This window comes from Ochotona princeps, chromosome 1 (genome assembly GCF_030435755.1).
Source record: "Ochotona princeps isolate mOchPri1 chromosome 1, mOchPri1.hap1, whole genome shotgun sequence".
Taxonomy (NCBI): Eukaryota; Metazoa; Chordata; class Mammalia; order Lagomorpha; family Ochotonidae; genus Ochotona; species Ochotona princeps.
Genome location: NC_080832.1, coordinates 83,686,835 through 83,700,751, shown reverse-complemented (window position 1 = coordinate 83,700,751; position 13,917 = coordinate 83,686,835).

Below are 13,917 nucleotides of genomic sequence, written 5' to 3'. Positions count from 1 at the left end.
ACTCTATGGAATTGTACCATACAAAAATACAAAATTCAAAACATAAATTAAAAAAAAATATGTGAGGGAAAAATATTTTTCTCTGAGTTGCATATTTTATTTTGCTGATAAATTAATAAAAATCAAAGTTAAACATGTGTGTTTGTATGAGGAAAGAAAGGAGAAGGTAGGAGAGAAGTAGCTTTAATAAAAGAATTGAATTTGAGAACTAACTTATTAATGAGAACCTGTTGTACACTTCAGAAAGTGTCACAGGATGAGGCTGGAATGGGCTGACTCCCTTATTCTGGGTATTTCTTTAGAGTTTTGATCTGTATGTTCTGGCAAAAGCAAGTTCTATTAGTGAACTTAGCAAAACAACAGTTCAATAAGAATGAATTTTTAAAACTTCAATTTTTCCCTACTACTTTATCAACTTTTCATTTGGCCTATGGATAGGGATCCCAGAAGTCACTTTGAGTTTAAACACCATGATGGGGGAATTTGGGGGAGACTAACGTTCCATGCCAAAAGCCCTAAGGACTTAGAGTTCAGCCAAATTGGAGTCCAAAATTTCTCCTCCCGAGAGAGATATATGACAGACTCAAAGACAACTCATGGGATCTCGTGAAATAATGTTGTCATCTTTAGATTTGCTGAGATGCTAAGTAAATAATCTAGAGAATATATTGCAATGTCTCTTAAAGACCTAGGATGGGTTGACAAAAAGGAGAAATGACTTTGCAATATTCTGAGGGAATCAGAGTAAGAACGTAAGAGCAGAGACTCAGAGGCTATGGAATGGGAGAGATTGTTGAATAGACAGAAGTGATACTCTTGTCTAACTAAACAATTTCCCTGAAAAAACTTGCCACTAACTAAATTTAGGTCTCCACTATCTGCTTTCTGCCTGTTACCTAATAAACCCAGAAATCCCATCATGTCAATATCAGACCAATGTTATGTTCAAAGAAAGTTCCAAAGAGTAAGCCAAGCTTTGTTCATGTTAATTTTGATGCAAAATTTTTACTCATAATTTCAAGGACCATGAAGAAATACACATGTATGAAGTCTAAGTAGACTATTTAGATGCAATGTTTTCCCTGCCCGCTTCCCTTACCCTATGCTGCACCCCAGCCAGTATCTTCAAATTCCCCAAACCCTTCCCTTCACCTCTTTTATTAAAGACTTTCTTCTTAACTGGAAAGGCAGTTACACAGAGAAGGAGAGAAAGATATTCCATTCGCTGGTTCACTGTCCAAATGATTTCAATGCTCAGAGCTGAGCAGATCAGAAGCAGGAACCTGGAGCCTCTTCAGGTCTCCTGCATAAGTGCAGGGCCCAAGGCCTTGACCCATCCTCCACTGCCTTTCCAGGCCACAAGCGTAGAGCTGGATCAGAAGCATAGCTGTCAGGACACAAACTGGCACCCATGTGGGGTGCTGGTGCATGCAAGTCAAGGAATAGTCTGTTGAGCCACCATGCCAGCCCCTTCTTCACCTCTTTTCAAAGCCCTGGCTTCCTTTCTGACTTTCAAATTCTCTAATCTTTCTGACTCCTTGTTCCTTCCCTTATTCTATTTTTTTATATGACTTGAAAAGTTACCTGGATATCTTGAGATACTTTCTCAGGGGAGAAAAGAAAATAACTTATGAGCTGTGGGGAGCGGCAGACCCCATGTGTATGTTAGGGGCTGCAAGATGGTGGCTGGCCGAGGGCCAGGAGGCAGGATTTGTCCCGCCAGTAAGCAGGCAGGAAGTCACAAGGATAGGCTAATCCTCCCCCGCTGCGATTGCTGGCCTATCAGATAGCGCCCCGTGGACCCACAGGGAGAAGTGATTGGTAGAGAACTGTATATAAGCAATCCGCTTTCGACAATAAAGCCTTTTTGGTTTGCCCCTCTCCTTTGGTTCGCCTGTGGCTTTTTGGTTCGCCTTCTTTTTGGTTCGGCTTTCGTTCATTTGTGTGTGTGTTTGTTCGTGTGTGTGTGTGTGCTGGTCGCAGTGGCGGTTCCTGTTTTTTCCAGGCCCTCGAGATTCCTAGTCATTTTAGTGTTGCTACAGGGCGGCGACAATGAGCAAAGTTTTTAAAAGTAGATTGAGGGGATCCAGCACAATAGCTTAGGGGCTAAAGTCCTTGCCTTGCATGTGCTGGGATCCCATGTGGAGCACTGACTTTCAAATCCAGTGTGTATTAAACTTACCTTAAAATTTTTGCTCCAGCTCTCTGCTTGTGATCTGGGAAAGCAGTAGACGATGGCCCAAAGTCTTGGGACCCTGAATCCACATAGGAGACCTGGAAGAATCTCCTGGCTCCTGGCTTCGGATCAGCTCATCTCCGGCCATTGCAGCCACTTGGGGAGTAAACCAGTAGACAGATCTTTCTGTGTGTCTCTCCTCTCTATATATTTACCATTCCAATAAAAATAAATAAATCTTTAAATTTTTAAAAAGTAGATTAAAAACCACAGCTAGATTCATGAATTTTCTTCTAAGAGGATTGCAAGTCTCCAGATCTTCAGATTTTCAAAAATAGGCAGGAAAAGGTAGTGGAAGAGAGGTTCAGAGGAGTAGTTGAGTAGACTATGCCAAGAACTAGTTAAAGTATGAAACACAATTTTCCAGGTTTCTTCCAGTAATGTAAACAAGAAAGTCTCCATTCTTAAACCTCAGTCTTTAACCTTAGAGGTTCCAGAATCCTTTGCTGTTCTTAGAGAATGTGCTTTCATAATGTCTTTATTGACTATTATTTTCCTCTTGATATGACAATAAAATAGACTTTTTTGGATCTAGTTTTAACATTATCAAGTAAGTTATAGGTATTTTGGATTTATCATTGGATTTTTGGTACAAGCATACATTGTTGGAAAAATATACTGAGTATCTGTCTCTGTTTCTTCCCTTACATCTGCAGTCAGTAAAGTATCTATAGCTTTATTTGTATATTATGCATACATATACATAGGTAATTGGCATGAAAGTCATGTCAATGTTTGTCTCAGGATTTGATGAGCACACAGTGCTTTTGCGATGATCAGTTCTTTCTTGAGACCAGAACATTTGAATATCAGTGGTTCAGGTTAAGTACTGCTCATCAGAATGCCAGATTTGAAGTCCTTCGCCACATCTTTCTCACTTGTAGTGTTAAAGGAAAGTTCTTGTGAACGCATACATAGCATACCCTCTCCACTCCTATAAATGTTGTGTTCCTAAAGAAATCTTATTTATGATCACTGTAATTTATCCTGAGAGTCAGGTTTTTTTGGTAAATTCTATAGTTTTGCAAATATTTTCTCTTTTAAGAGAGACATCTTTTTTTTCCGTAATGAACTAAAATCTATGCTTTCTTCAACTTACCAAATTCAGAGACCTAGATGGCATAATACTTACTTTAAATTTTGCGGTCTATTTTTTTGTAAATAAAGATCTTATTACTTAGTTATAAATCTCAACTTGTATTTCTGCCCTAATTATGAACATTTGTGTGTTTCATGAAGGCTCATAATACTAAATTATTTGTTTCTTTAATTTTGCAATAGTGTTAACTACAGAAAATAAGAAAACAAAATTGCATCAGAGTAACAATCATCCTTAACAATAGTAGGTGCATAAATAATGCTTAGTATATGTACAGGGGAAGCTTTTGATATATTAACTTATTTATCCCTCAAAGAAACCCTTGAAAATAGATATAAGCATATTGGTAAATTACAGTGTATTTTCTAAATTAAAACAACTTTATGTATTGCACAGTTATACATGAAAAAATAATAAGATTTATTAGAAAATCAGGACACTCAAAACCTATGCACCATAGCACTATGTGTAACATAAAGAGAAATAGTAGTGGATGTCTTCAGATAGGGCTGAGAGCTCAGAAAAGCAGTTCGGGACAGGTAAGGCCTCTTTCAGGGAAGGGTTGAATTGTAGGCATTGCCAATGCAGATAACATGAAGACCTGAGACAGTGGCATGGCATGAGGATGTGCAACCTACAGGAGCCAGTATCTATGATAGACCAGTACAGTGTTCATGAAGCTAACTATGCCTGAGGAGTTTCTTTGTGTGAAGCTTTGTTTTAGATTATTAATATACTCTTAAGCTTCTTAAAATTTTTTTATTTTATTTTTTATTTTTTTTTATTTTATGAAATTTACTTTTATATTTAATTAACTCAATATATTTATTTGTTTATGGGATATAGTATGATGATTTGATAGATGTATACAAAAGACAATGACCAAATAACAGTATTTGACATTTAGCATCAACTCAATTATAAATCACTAGTATGTGTTGGGAGATTCCAGTCTCTTCCAATCATTTTAAAATATATCATACTTTGTTATAGACTCCGGTACTCTACTGTGCTATAGAAGAGTTGAACTAATTCCTCATATCTAACCATATTTGGGGATTTATTTTTTTCCCTTTTTTGGTTTATTCCCCAAATAACCAGGGCTGGAGCTTGAAGCTAGGAGCCAAGAACTCCATCCACATGTCCCACCTGTGCTCCCCATCTACATTAGCAGGGAGCTGGGTTGGAAACAGAGTAGGTGGGATTTGAAGCAGGCCCAGTATGGGATACAGGCATCTCAAATGGCAGTTTAATATGTCACCACAATGTCCATCTCTGTTTCCTAAACTTTCTGTATACCCATCATGCCTAGTCTCTATTAACCACTGTTCCACTCTCTACTAAGGAATGAATTTATTTTTATTTTTATTTTTGTAAAGATTTTATTTATTTTTATTGCAAAGTCAGATATACAGATAGGAGGAGAGACAGTGGAAGATCCTCCATCTGATGATTCACTCCACAAGTGACTACAATAGTTGGTGCGGTACTGATCCGAAGCCAGGAGCCAGGAACTTTCTCCCGGGTCTTCCACATGGGTGCAGGGTCCCAAAGCTTTTGGCCATCCTCGACTGCCTTCCCAGGCCACAAGCAGGGAGCTGGATGGGAAATGGAACTGCCGGGATTAGAACTGGTACCCATATGGAATCCCAGCGCTTTCAAGGGGAGGACTTTAGCTACTATGCCATCACGCCGGGCCCAGGAATGAACTTTTTGAACTCTGACATATAAGTGAAAATAAGCCTGGCTTCAGTGTCAACTCAAATGATAGGATTTCATTATTTTGTACAGCTTAATAATATTCCATTGTGCTTACGTTCCATTTTTCTTTATTCATGCATCCATTGATAATCAATTTCGCATTTTCGCTATTATAAATACAACTGCAATAAACATGAGAGCGCAGGTATCTCTTTGATATGCTGATTTGATTTCCATTCAAAATATACCTAGTAGTGAGATTGTTGGATCACTTGATAGTTCTATTTTTAGTAGTTTTTTTTTTTAAAGATTTATTTATTTCATTGGAAAGGCAGATGTGCAGAGAGGAGGAGAGACAGAGAGGAAGCTCCTCCATCCAGCTATTCACTCCCCAAGTGAGCTGCAATGGTCGGTGCTGCGCCGATCCGAAGCCAGGAACCAGGAGCTCCCCCGGGTCTCCCATGTGGGTGCAGAGTCCCAAGGCTTTGGGCTGTCCTCGACTGCTTTCCCAGGGCACAATCAGGAAGCTGGATGAGAAGTGGAGCAGAACTGGCACCCATATGGGATCCCAGCGAGTGCAAGGCCAGGACCTTAACCATTACGTTATCGTGCCGGGCCCTATTTTTAGTAGTTTTATATGAATAACTTTCATACTGTTTTTTACAATGGCTATACGAATTTATATTCCCACCAACAGTGTATAATAATTTCTCTTTGTCTTAGCCAACATTTGATAATTCTGGGATTTTGATTTAGGCATTCCACCAGCTTTTACTTATATTTTTAAAAATCTTATTTGAATATATTACAAAGATGAAGGGCCCATGTGAGCTCCAAATTAAGATGGAGAGTGTAGGGGTTTGGGATAAGGTGGGTAAGATAAATGTTTCAGTTTTTCCTCTTGTGTCTGTGGGGGTAGAGGAAGAAATGCACTACGCCTTGCTGTCAGACTACGTCAGCTCCTGGCAATGGAGATGGTCATTTGATGTCAACTGTTGCTGGTACTCTTGAACTCTTATAATAAGCCCCTCTCCCTCAAATAGTTACTGCCCACACTGATACCTTAATATGCTTCTTGCAGGTTTTCTTCTAATAATTTCATAGTTTCAGGTTTTAACTTGATTATCCATTTTGAGCTGCTTTTGCAAAAAATTTTGGATAAGAGTTTGATAAGATATATAATTATATATATAATCTATATATAGATTATAAATATATATATATATATATTTACAAATGAGTATCAAGTTTCCTCAGTACCATTGATTGAAAATATGCCTTTATTCAACATATGTTGTTGGCACTTTTGTCAAAACTCTGTTGGCTACAAATACATCAATTAATTTCTCGGTTTTCTAGTCTTTTCTGTCCTATAGGTCAATACTATACTATTTTACTTAGTAGAGCTTTGTATAATGATTTGAATCGGTTTAGTTATGTCTTCACTTTTGTTCTCTTGGCTCAGGGTTGATTTGTGGTTCCATATTAAGCTGTTTGAGTGTTTCTTCTGTTCCTTTTGAGTCAGCTATGTTTTGAGAATAACTGCTTTTGTGGCACAAATCATTTATGATTAATTTATAATCTGTTATATCTCTAGAAGATTGGTAGTAATATTTCCCATTTAATTTCAGATTTTATAATTTAATTTTATTTTTATCATTCAGGACAAAGATTTGGTATTTGTGATGACATTTTGAAGAACCACATCTTTTAAAGGAGTTTATCCATTTTTCTTTTCTCTTTCTTTTTTTCACTGTCTTTATTATTTCTTTCCTTGTTTTTGCTTCAGTTTAGCTTGCTCATCTGGTTTCTGTGGAACTAGATTTTTAATGTATTCATTTTTCTTTTAATATAGACATTTGTATCTATAAATTTTACCTATGTACACTGCAGTTGCTTTGCTTTGGGTATATGTTGTTTTAATTTTCACTCATTTCAAACTATTTTTCAAGTTTTCTTCTGATATTTCCTTGACTCACTTATTATTTAATTGTTTGCTTTCTGTATTGTTTTTTCTATTCAAAGAATGTTCTTTGGATTATCTCAAACCTTTTAAATTTACAGGTTTGTGACTTGGGTGATGATTTATTCAGTAGAATAGCCCATGACACTTCAGAAAAATGTGTACTCTTTTGTTGAGCAGAATGTTCTATACAGAATGTTCTGTAACTCTTATGTCTGGGTGCGTGATAATGTTGTTCATGTTTTTTATTGCCTTGGTTACTCCACTGGCTAGTTATTCAGTCCATTTTTGATGTAGAGATTTTGAAATCTTCAACTTAGATTGTTGAATTTACTACTTTTCATTTCAATTCTGACATTTTTGCTTAAGGCATTTTGGCACCCTCTGGTTATAATTCCTATATCATTGAAATTGCCTTATATTCTTGAAGCATTGGCAATTTTTTCATTAAAATTGTGTTTTGCTTTTGGTGACAATCCTCTATTAAAGCTTATTTTGTCAGATATTTTAAGCAACTCTAATCCCTTTTTTGCTAGTTTGTATGGTATATTTTTGTCATCTTTTTACTTTCAACCTATTTGTTTCTTTGATCTTGTCTTTATGTATACATCATATAGTTCAATCATACTTTTAAAATCTATTCTCTCAATTTGTAACATTTAACGGATGTAATTATTTACACTAAGTGTGATTTTCTATTTGCATTATGTCTTGTTGGGTTCTGCTACTTCCACACTACTGATTTTGCTGAAATCATTGTCATCAAGGAATTGCAAACTAAAACAACAATGAAATAGTACTGCATACCTCTTTGAACAGTTTAAACCCCAAACCCTGACAATGGCAGTTGCTAGGAAAGGTAAACAGCAGCAGGAACTCTCATTCATTGCTGGCATAATATCTTTGGAATAATATTTGGATAGTTTCCTATAAGCAAATGATTGCCTGGGAAATTACCTAACTGACTTGAGGACCTACATCCACGTAAAACTCTGCATGCTATGCTAATATTTAGAAAAGTTTTATTCATAATCGCCAAAACCTGTAAGCAAATAAAATTCCTCCAGTGGTAAATCTTTTGGTACCTCTACATAAGGATGTAGGAGTAAGCAATAGTAGGTGGATGGTGGGATCCAGATTCCTCACTAACTGAACAAAACATAACAGCTAGGAAAAGGCTATAGTGGTCCATGTGGTAATGGGTTGGAATTAAAGGCATCAGTGTGAATTAATGAACAGAAATGTGTATTAGCATTTGTACATTGTTTATAAATGCTCAGATAATTCCTATGCTGTCAGAAAAAAAGGGCCTGGAAAATCATACCACCACACTGACAACAATCACAGCTTATGCCCAGATGTCAAATTCTTGCAAGAAGTAATATTTACAGAAAAATGACTTCATCTAGACTGAAGCAAAAGTATCTCATAATTGCAGAATGCTAAAAATACTCCAGTAAATACCAAAATGCTAGAGATGTCATGGGCATATAATGCTGTTCCCCAAATTCATAGTCACCCAGAGCCTCAGGTAACATCTTACTTAGAAATGCATTTTACAGATTTGGAGATGTTTAAAAGGTACTCATAAAAAAATTATATAGTTCTTGAATACATTGGGTGGTGGAGGTTGGATCAAATTCTTCAACTGTAACAACTTTACTAACATAAAAACTAAGGGGAGAATGAGTGAGGGTTGTATGGGAGTTCTTGGTGTTATGTTACAATTTCTACTGTATCAATATTAAAAATGAAACCAAAAATGATGAGAATACACAGAGACACATAGGAAAGTCATGTGAGAAATGGAGAACAATAGATAAATAAAGAGCTTACAAGGCAAACAATTCCAAGGATTGCCAGCAACCATCTCAGACTAAGAGGCATAAGGAAGATTCCTCACTGCAGTCTTCATGGAAGGTAGGGTCATGCCAATATTTTGATTTGTACTTCTTGTTACAGCAGTCCTAGGTAACTGAACTGAGGATGTATATCAAAGAAACAGACACTTGAAATAGAATCTAATGGCCTAAGCTACAAAAATTTAAGCAATTTGGGCCCGGCAGCGTGGCCTATCGGCGAAAGTCCTCACCTTAAATGCCCCGGGATTCCATATGGGCGCCAGTTCTAATCCCGGCAGCTCCACTTCCCATCCAGTTCCCTGCTTGTGGCCTGGGAAAGCAGTCGAGGATGACCCAAAGCTTTGGGACCCTGCACCTGCGTGGGAGACCCGGGAGAGGTCCTGGTTCCCGGCTTCGGATTGGCGCAGCACCGGCCATTGCGGCTCACTTGGGGAGTGAAACATTGGACGGAAGCTATTCCTCTCTGTCTCTCCTCCTCTCTGTATATCTGACTTTGTAGTAAAAATAAATAAATCTTTTTTAAAAATTCAAGCAATTAAAGAGATAATTACTGAGAATCAAGATATCAAAATAGAGTAAGGACACATTTAAACAAATGGAGAAACATTAATCAAAGTGAAGCGTAGAGGGCACATTCCAGGAAATAGAAGAGGATAGGACTACAACAGAAAGGTACCTGGAGATTGATGGACATGGGAAAGCAATGGAGACAATGATGTGATGTTGCAGCGAGAGAATACCCCAACAGCAGGCAGCAAGTGGCAAACTGAGCTCCATTGGTGGCCAGAGCTCCAGCAGCAACCAGGTGTCGGGGGGGGGGAGGGGGGGGAGTTCTCTGGGAGCTCAGCAGGTGAATCCAGGCAAAGAAGTGCCCATCATGCCGATTTGTTTAATTCAACCAGGAGCATAGACAGAGAAGCAGCTCCCAAACATGTGGTGCAAGGACAGGGTGGATTTCACTGCCCAAACCTCACCAGAGCTGTATTGATTGTCATTTATTTTCAGGAGGCAAAGGCTATGGGACAGGACTGCACATGCATTAAGCTGAGAACAAACTAATTTCTGGCTCAGTGCATTGCACTGACATGGTAAATCACAGGTTCCACCCAAAGTAGGTCTGGGTACCCCGCAGACCTAATAGCCAGCAGATCCAGAACTCCACCAGTGGCACAGTGGGTGCCATTTTGTGCAGTGTGACAAAGACCAAAGGCACAACAGTGAGCTGTGCATGTGCTGAGCTGGCAACGAATGGCCAGCAGGTTGTGGCAAGATCAGCACTAATGACAACATAGTTATTTCGAAAACCTCGTGTCCCCTAATTCTGGGAACTGCTCAAACCGGAAGTGGGAGAAAAGTTGTGCAGATAATGGCACAGCCACAGCATGAGATCACAGAAAGTGGAGAATGGGGAGCCAGGACCTGGGACTACGGAGACTGTGGTTAAATCTAACACAAAAGCCCTGAACTGGAACTCGCTGGAGGAAATGACACAAGTGACTGCAAACAAAGAACTGGGTACCAACTCCAATAAGTAAAACCAAACTGTAGACCTATGGTTGACAGCTTAGAAACTGAACTTAAGGAGAAGAATCTGCTGACCAAAAGTACAATGACCAAGAGCAAAAAAAGAGACAGAGGCACAATGAATATTACTGAAGACTCCCTGCAAAGGAGCAAAAGCCTTTGCGAACCTCAGAGTTAACTGAGGAATATATTGAGAAAATGAGGGATACAGAATTCAACACACTTGTTATATGGCTTCTTATCAACAATAAGAAGCATATACAGGAATTTAAGGAATATGTCACAAAGGAAATAGCAACACTGAAACAAAATTAAGCCAATTAATTCTAAATGAAGAACGTAATAGTGCAAATTAAAATTTCAGTGGAGGGCCGAGCACAAAGCCTAGTGGCTAAATTCCTCACCTTGCATGTGCCAGGATTCCATATGGGTATCAGTTCATAACCCACGTGCTCCACTTCCCATCCAGCTCCCTACTTGTGGCCTGAGAAAACAGTCAAGGACGGCACAAAGCCTTGGGACCCTGCACCCATGTGGGAGACCCGGAAGAAACTCTGGGCTTCTGGTTTCTGATTGGCTCAGCTCCAGCCGTTGCGACTACTTGGGGAGTCAATCAGCAGGAAGATCTTCCTCCTCTTTGTATGTCTGCCTTTGCAATAAAAATAAATCTCTTTAAAAAATACACGTGGTTGAAGTGGGTTTTTTGTCATGTTATACCACTTGTAGAGCTATATTTTCTACTATTATATTCAGAAATAAAATCACTCTGTAAATTCCACACTAAATGAGCTGGGATGTGGGAGGATGTTCCAGTTACTTGAAAATGAAATATCTATACAATTCATTTAATATTTAACTGTAAAGGTTTGTCTCTTTACTCCACATATTCAGTTTAGTCGTCAATTTATGTCTGTATAGAATAAAACATTTATTTTATACTTTGGATTATACTCCTATAGTAAGTGTCTATTTTTTCCATTTTAAAAATTATTGTTATTTAATGATACAGTTCCATAGGCTCTGGGGTTTCCCTTACTCCCTCCACAAATCCTCTCTCTCCCACGCCACTGATTTTCCCTATATTATTACAATGCTATAGTTCTTCATTAACAATCATAAGACCATCATTGCAGGTATGGACAATGGCAGAGAGTTCAGCATCCTATTGTCAAGATATAGTTAACAGTTTCATTGCAAGTCCATTTTTGATCTGGAAGTACAGATGCATGGTGCATTGTATCCTCATCTCTGGATATGACAGTCTCCATTACACAGTTACTGTGCATCCCCTTAAATGAAAAGCCACAAAACAAAATCAACAACAGGAAGAAAAAAGATGAAATTAACAACACCAAGAAGTTAAATAACATGTTACTGGATGACTAATGTGTCACTGAAGAAATGAAAAAGAAAATCAAGGATCTTCTTGAAGAAAATGATGCGACTGTATGACCCATGAGTCACTGAAGAATTTAATATGAGAAAAAAAACTGTTTTGAAGAAATGAAAAACATAAACATTAAAATCCATGAAATATAATTTCCACTCATCTTTGTTGGTGATATGTATCTCCTGTACACAGCAGATAAATGAGTTATGTTTTTTTTATACAGTTCACTAATCTTTGACATTTGATTGATGAGTTTAATCATTTACTTTCAGGGTTAATATGAATAGGTCCTGTCATTTTAGCAATGGGTTGTTCGTTGTTTGATTTGGTCTTCTGTTGTTATTTTACTGGGATTTTCTTCACATTTGCCTTTGCTTTTGGTAGGTGCTATTCCTTTTATCTGTCAAGAGAACATCTTTAAAGACATTTGTAGGGTAGTTTTGGAAGAGGTATATTCTTTGAATATTTTTTAAGATTTATTCTATTATTATTTGAAAGTCAGCTACACAGAGAGTAGGAAAGAATTAAAAATCTTCTGTCCGCTGATTCACTCCACAAGTGGCTGCAATGGTTGGTGCTGAGATTAAAAGTAAAACGATAGAAAAAAATTTTCCATACAATTATTAAAGTAATCAAGAGTAGTTATAATAATATCAAATAAAGTAGATCTCAGAATTAAAATTACCAGTGACAACATGACACATACTACAGTGGTCAATCCACCAAGACAACATAGCAATCCTAAATGTACATGCAACCAACAGAAAAACAAAGTGCATGAAGTACATTCTGGTGAAACTCATGAACAAATGGAAAGAAGGAGAGTTCATCATGCCTCTCTCAACAATTGATATATAACGAGTATAATAAGAAGGAAAATCAGCAGCAATGCCAAAAGAAAAAAAAAACTAAACTAAAAAACAAACTTATTAGGGGATCCAGTAGGCAGTTATGCCGGATTCCATAGACCATATTCCGAGTCATAACATAAAATTTGAAATTTCATATTCCCTCAGACCACAATTAAATTAAACTGGAAAATAACAGAAAGGTAACAGAAAAGTTCAAAAATTTGAAATGGAAGCAACAGGTTTCAAAGTAATGAAAAAAATATTTAAAAATTAAGGGAACTAAAAATATATGTACAGATGAATGAAAAGGAAAATAAAATCTATGAAAACTCTTGAGACACAGATAAAGAAGTTCTGTAAGAGATATCTGTAGCCCCAAAATGCGTAAGTTAGAAAATAGCAGGGACTCAAATGAATAATTCAAGTTCCCACTAGAGGAGCCCTAAAAAAGAAAGTTTTTCTTGCAGATACATTTAAAACATTTCTCATTTTTTGTAGAAATTGCTTGTAAGGATAATATTTTATTTGAGCTTCTGTTCCATTGTGGATTCTGAGTTATCATTTGTGGATATTATTAAGTTTTTATTTGGTTTTCTGACATTTTACTCTGATATATATATGTATATGTGTATATATGTATATGTATGTATATATATATATATCAGATACCACAGACATGTATATGATACCATTTATTGTATTTATAATGCTTAGGGATCATTGAACTGTTTGAATCTATAAATTTCTATTTTCAAAATTTTGTAATATATTGATCATTCTATTCAAATAACTTATGTTGTATCAACTCTCCTTTAAAATTTATACATAGATAAATTTTATATATATATACATGTGTGTGTATATACATAAAGTCTGACTATTTTTCATTGTTCTTTGAGACTGTTCATTTTTCCTATCTTTCATCCCTGAATAGTCTTCAATCTGTCTTCAGCTCATTAGTGAATGTTTTTTAAGATTTATTTTATTTTCGTTTGAAAGGTAGCTTTATGAAGAGAAGGACAGATAAAGAGCAAGATGCACCATGTGCTGGTTCACTCCCCAGATGGCAGCAATGGTCGAAGATTATCTGATCCAATGCCAGGAGCCAGGAGACTCCTCTGGGTTTCCAATTTGGATGCAGGGTCCCAAGGCTTTGGACTATCCTCTGTTGCTTCCCAGGCCACAAGCAGGAAGCTGGATGGAAAGTGGAGCTGCTGAGACATGAACCAGAACCTGTATGGAAAGCCAGTGCTTGCAGGTTGAGGATTAGCCAATTGAATCACAATGCTGG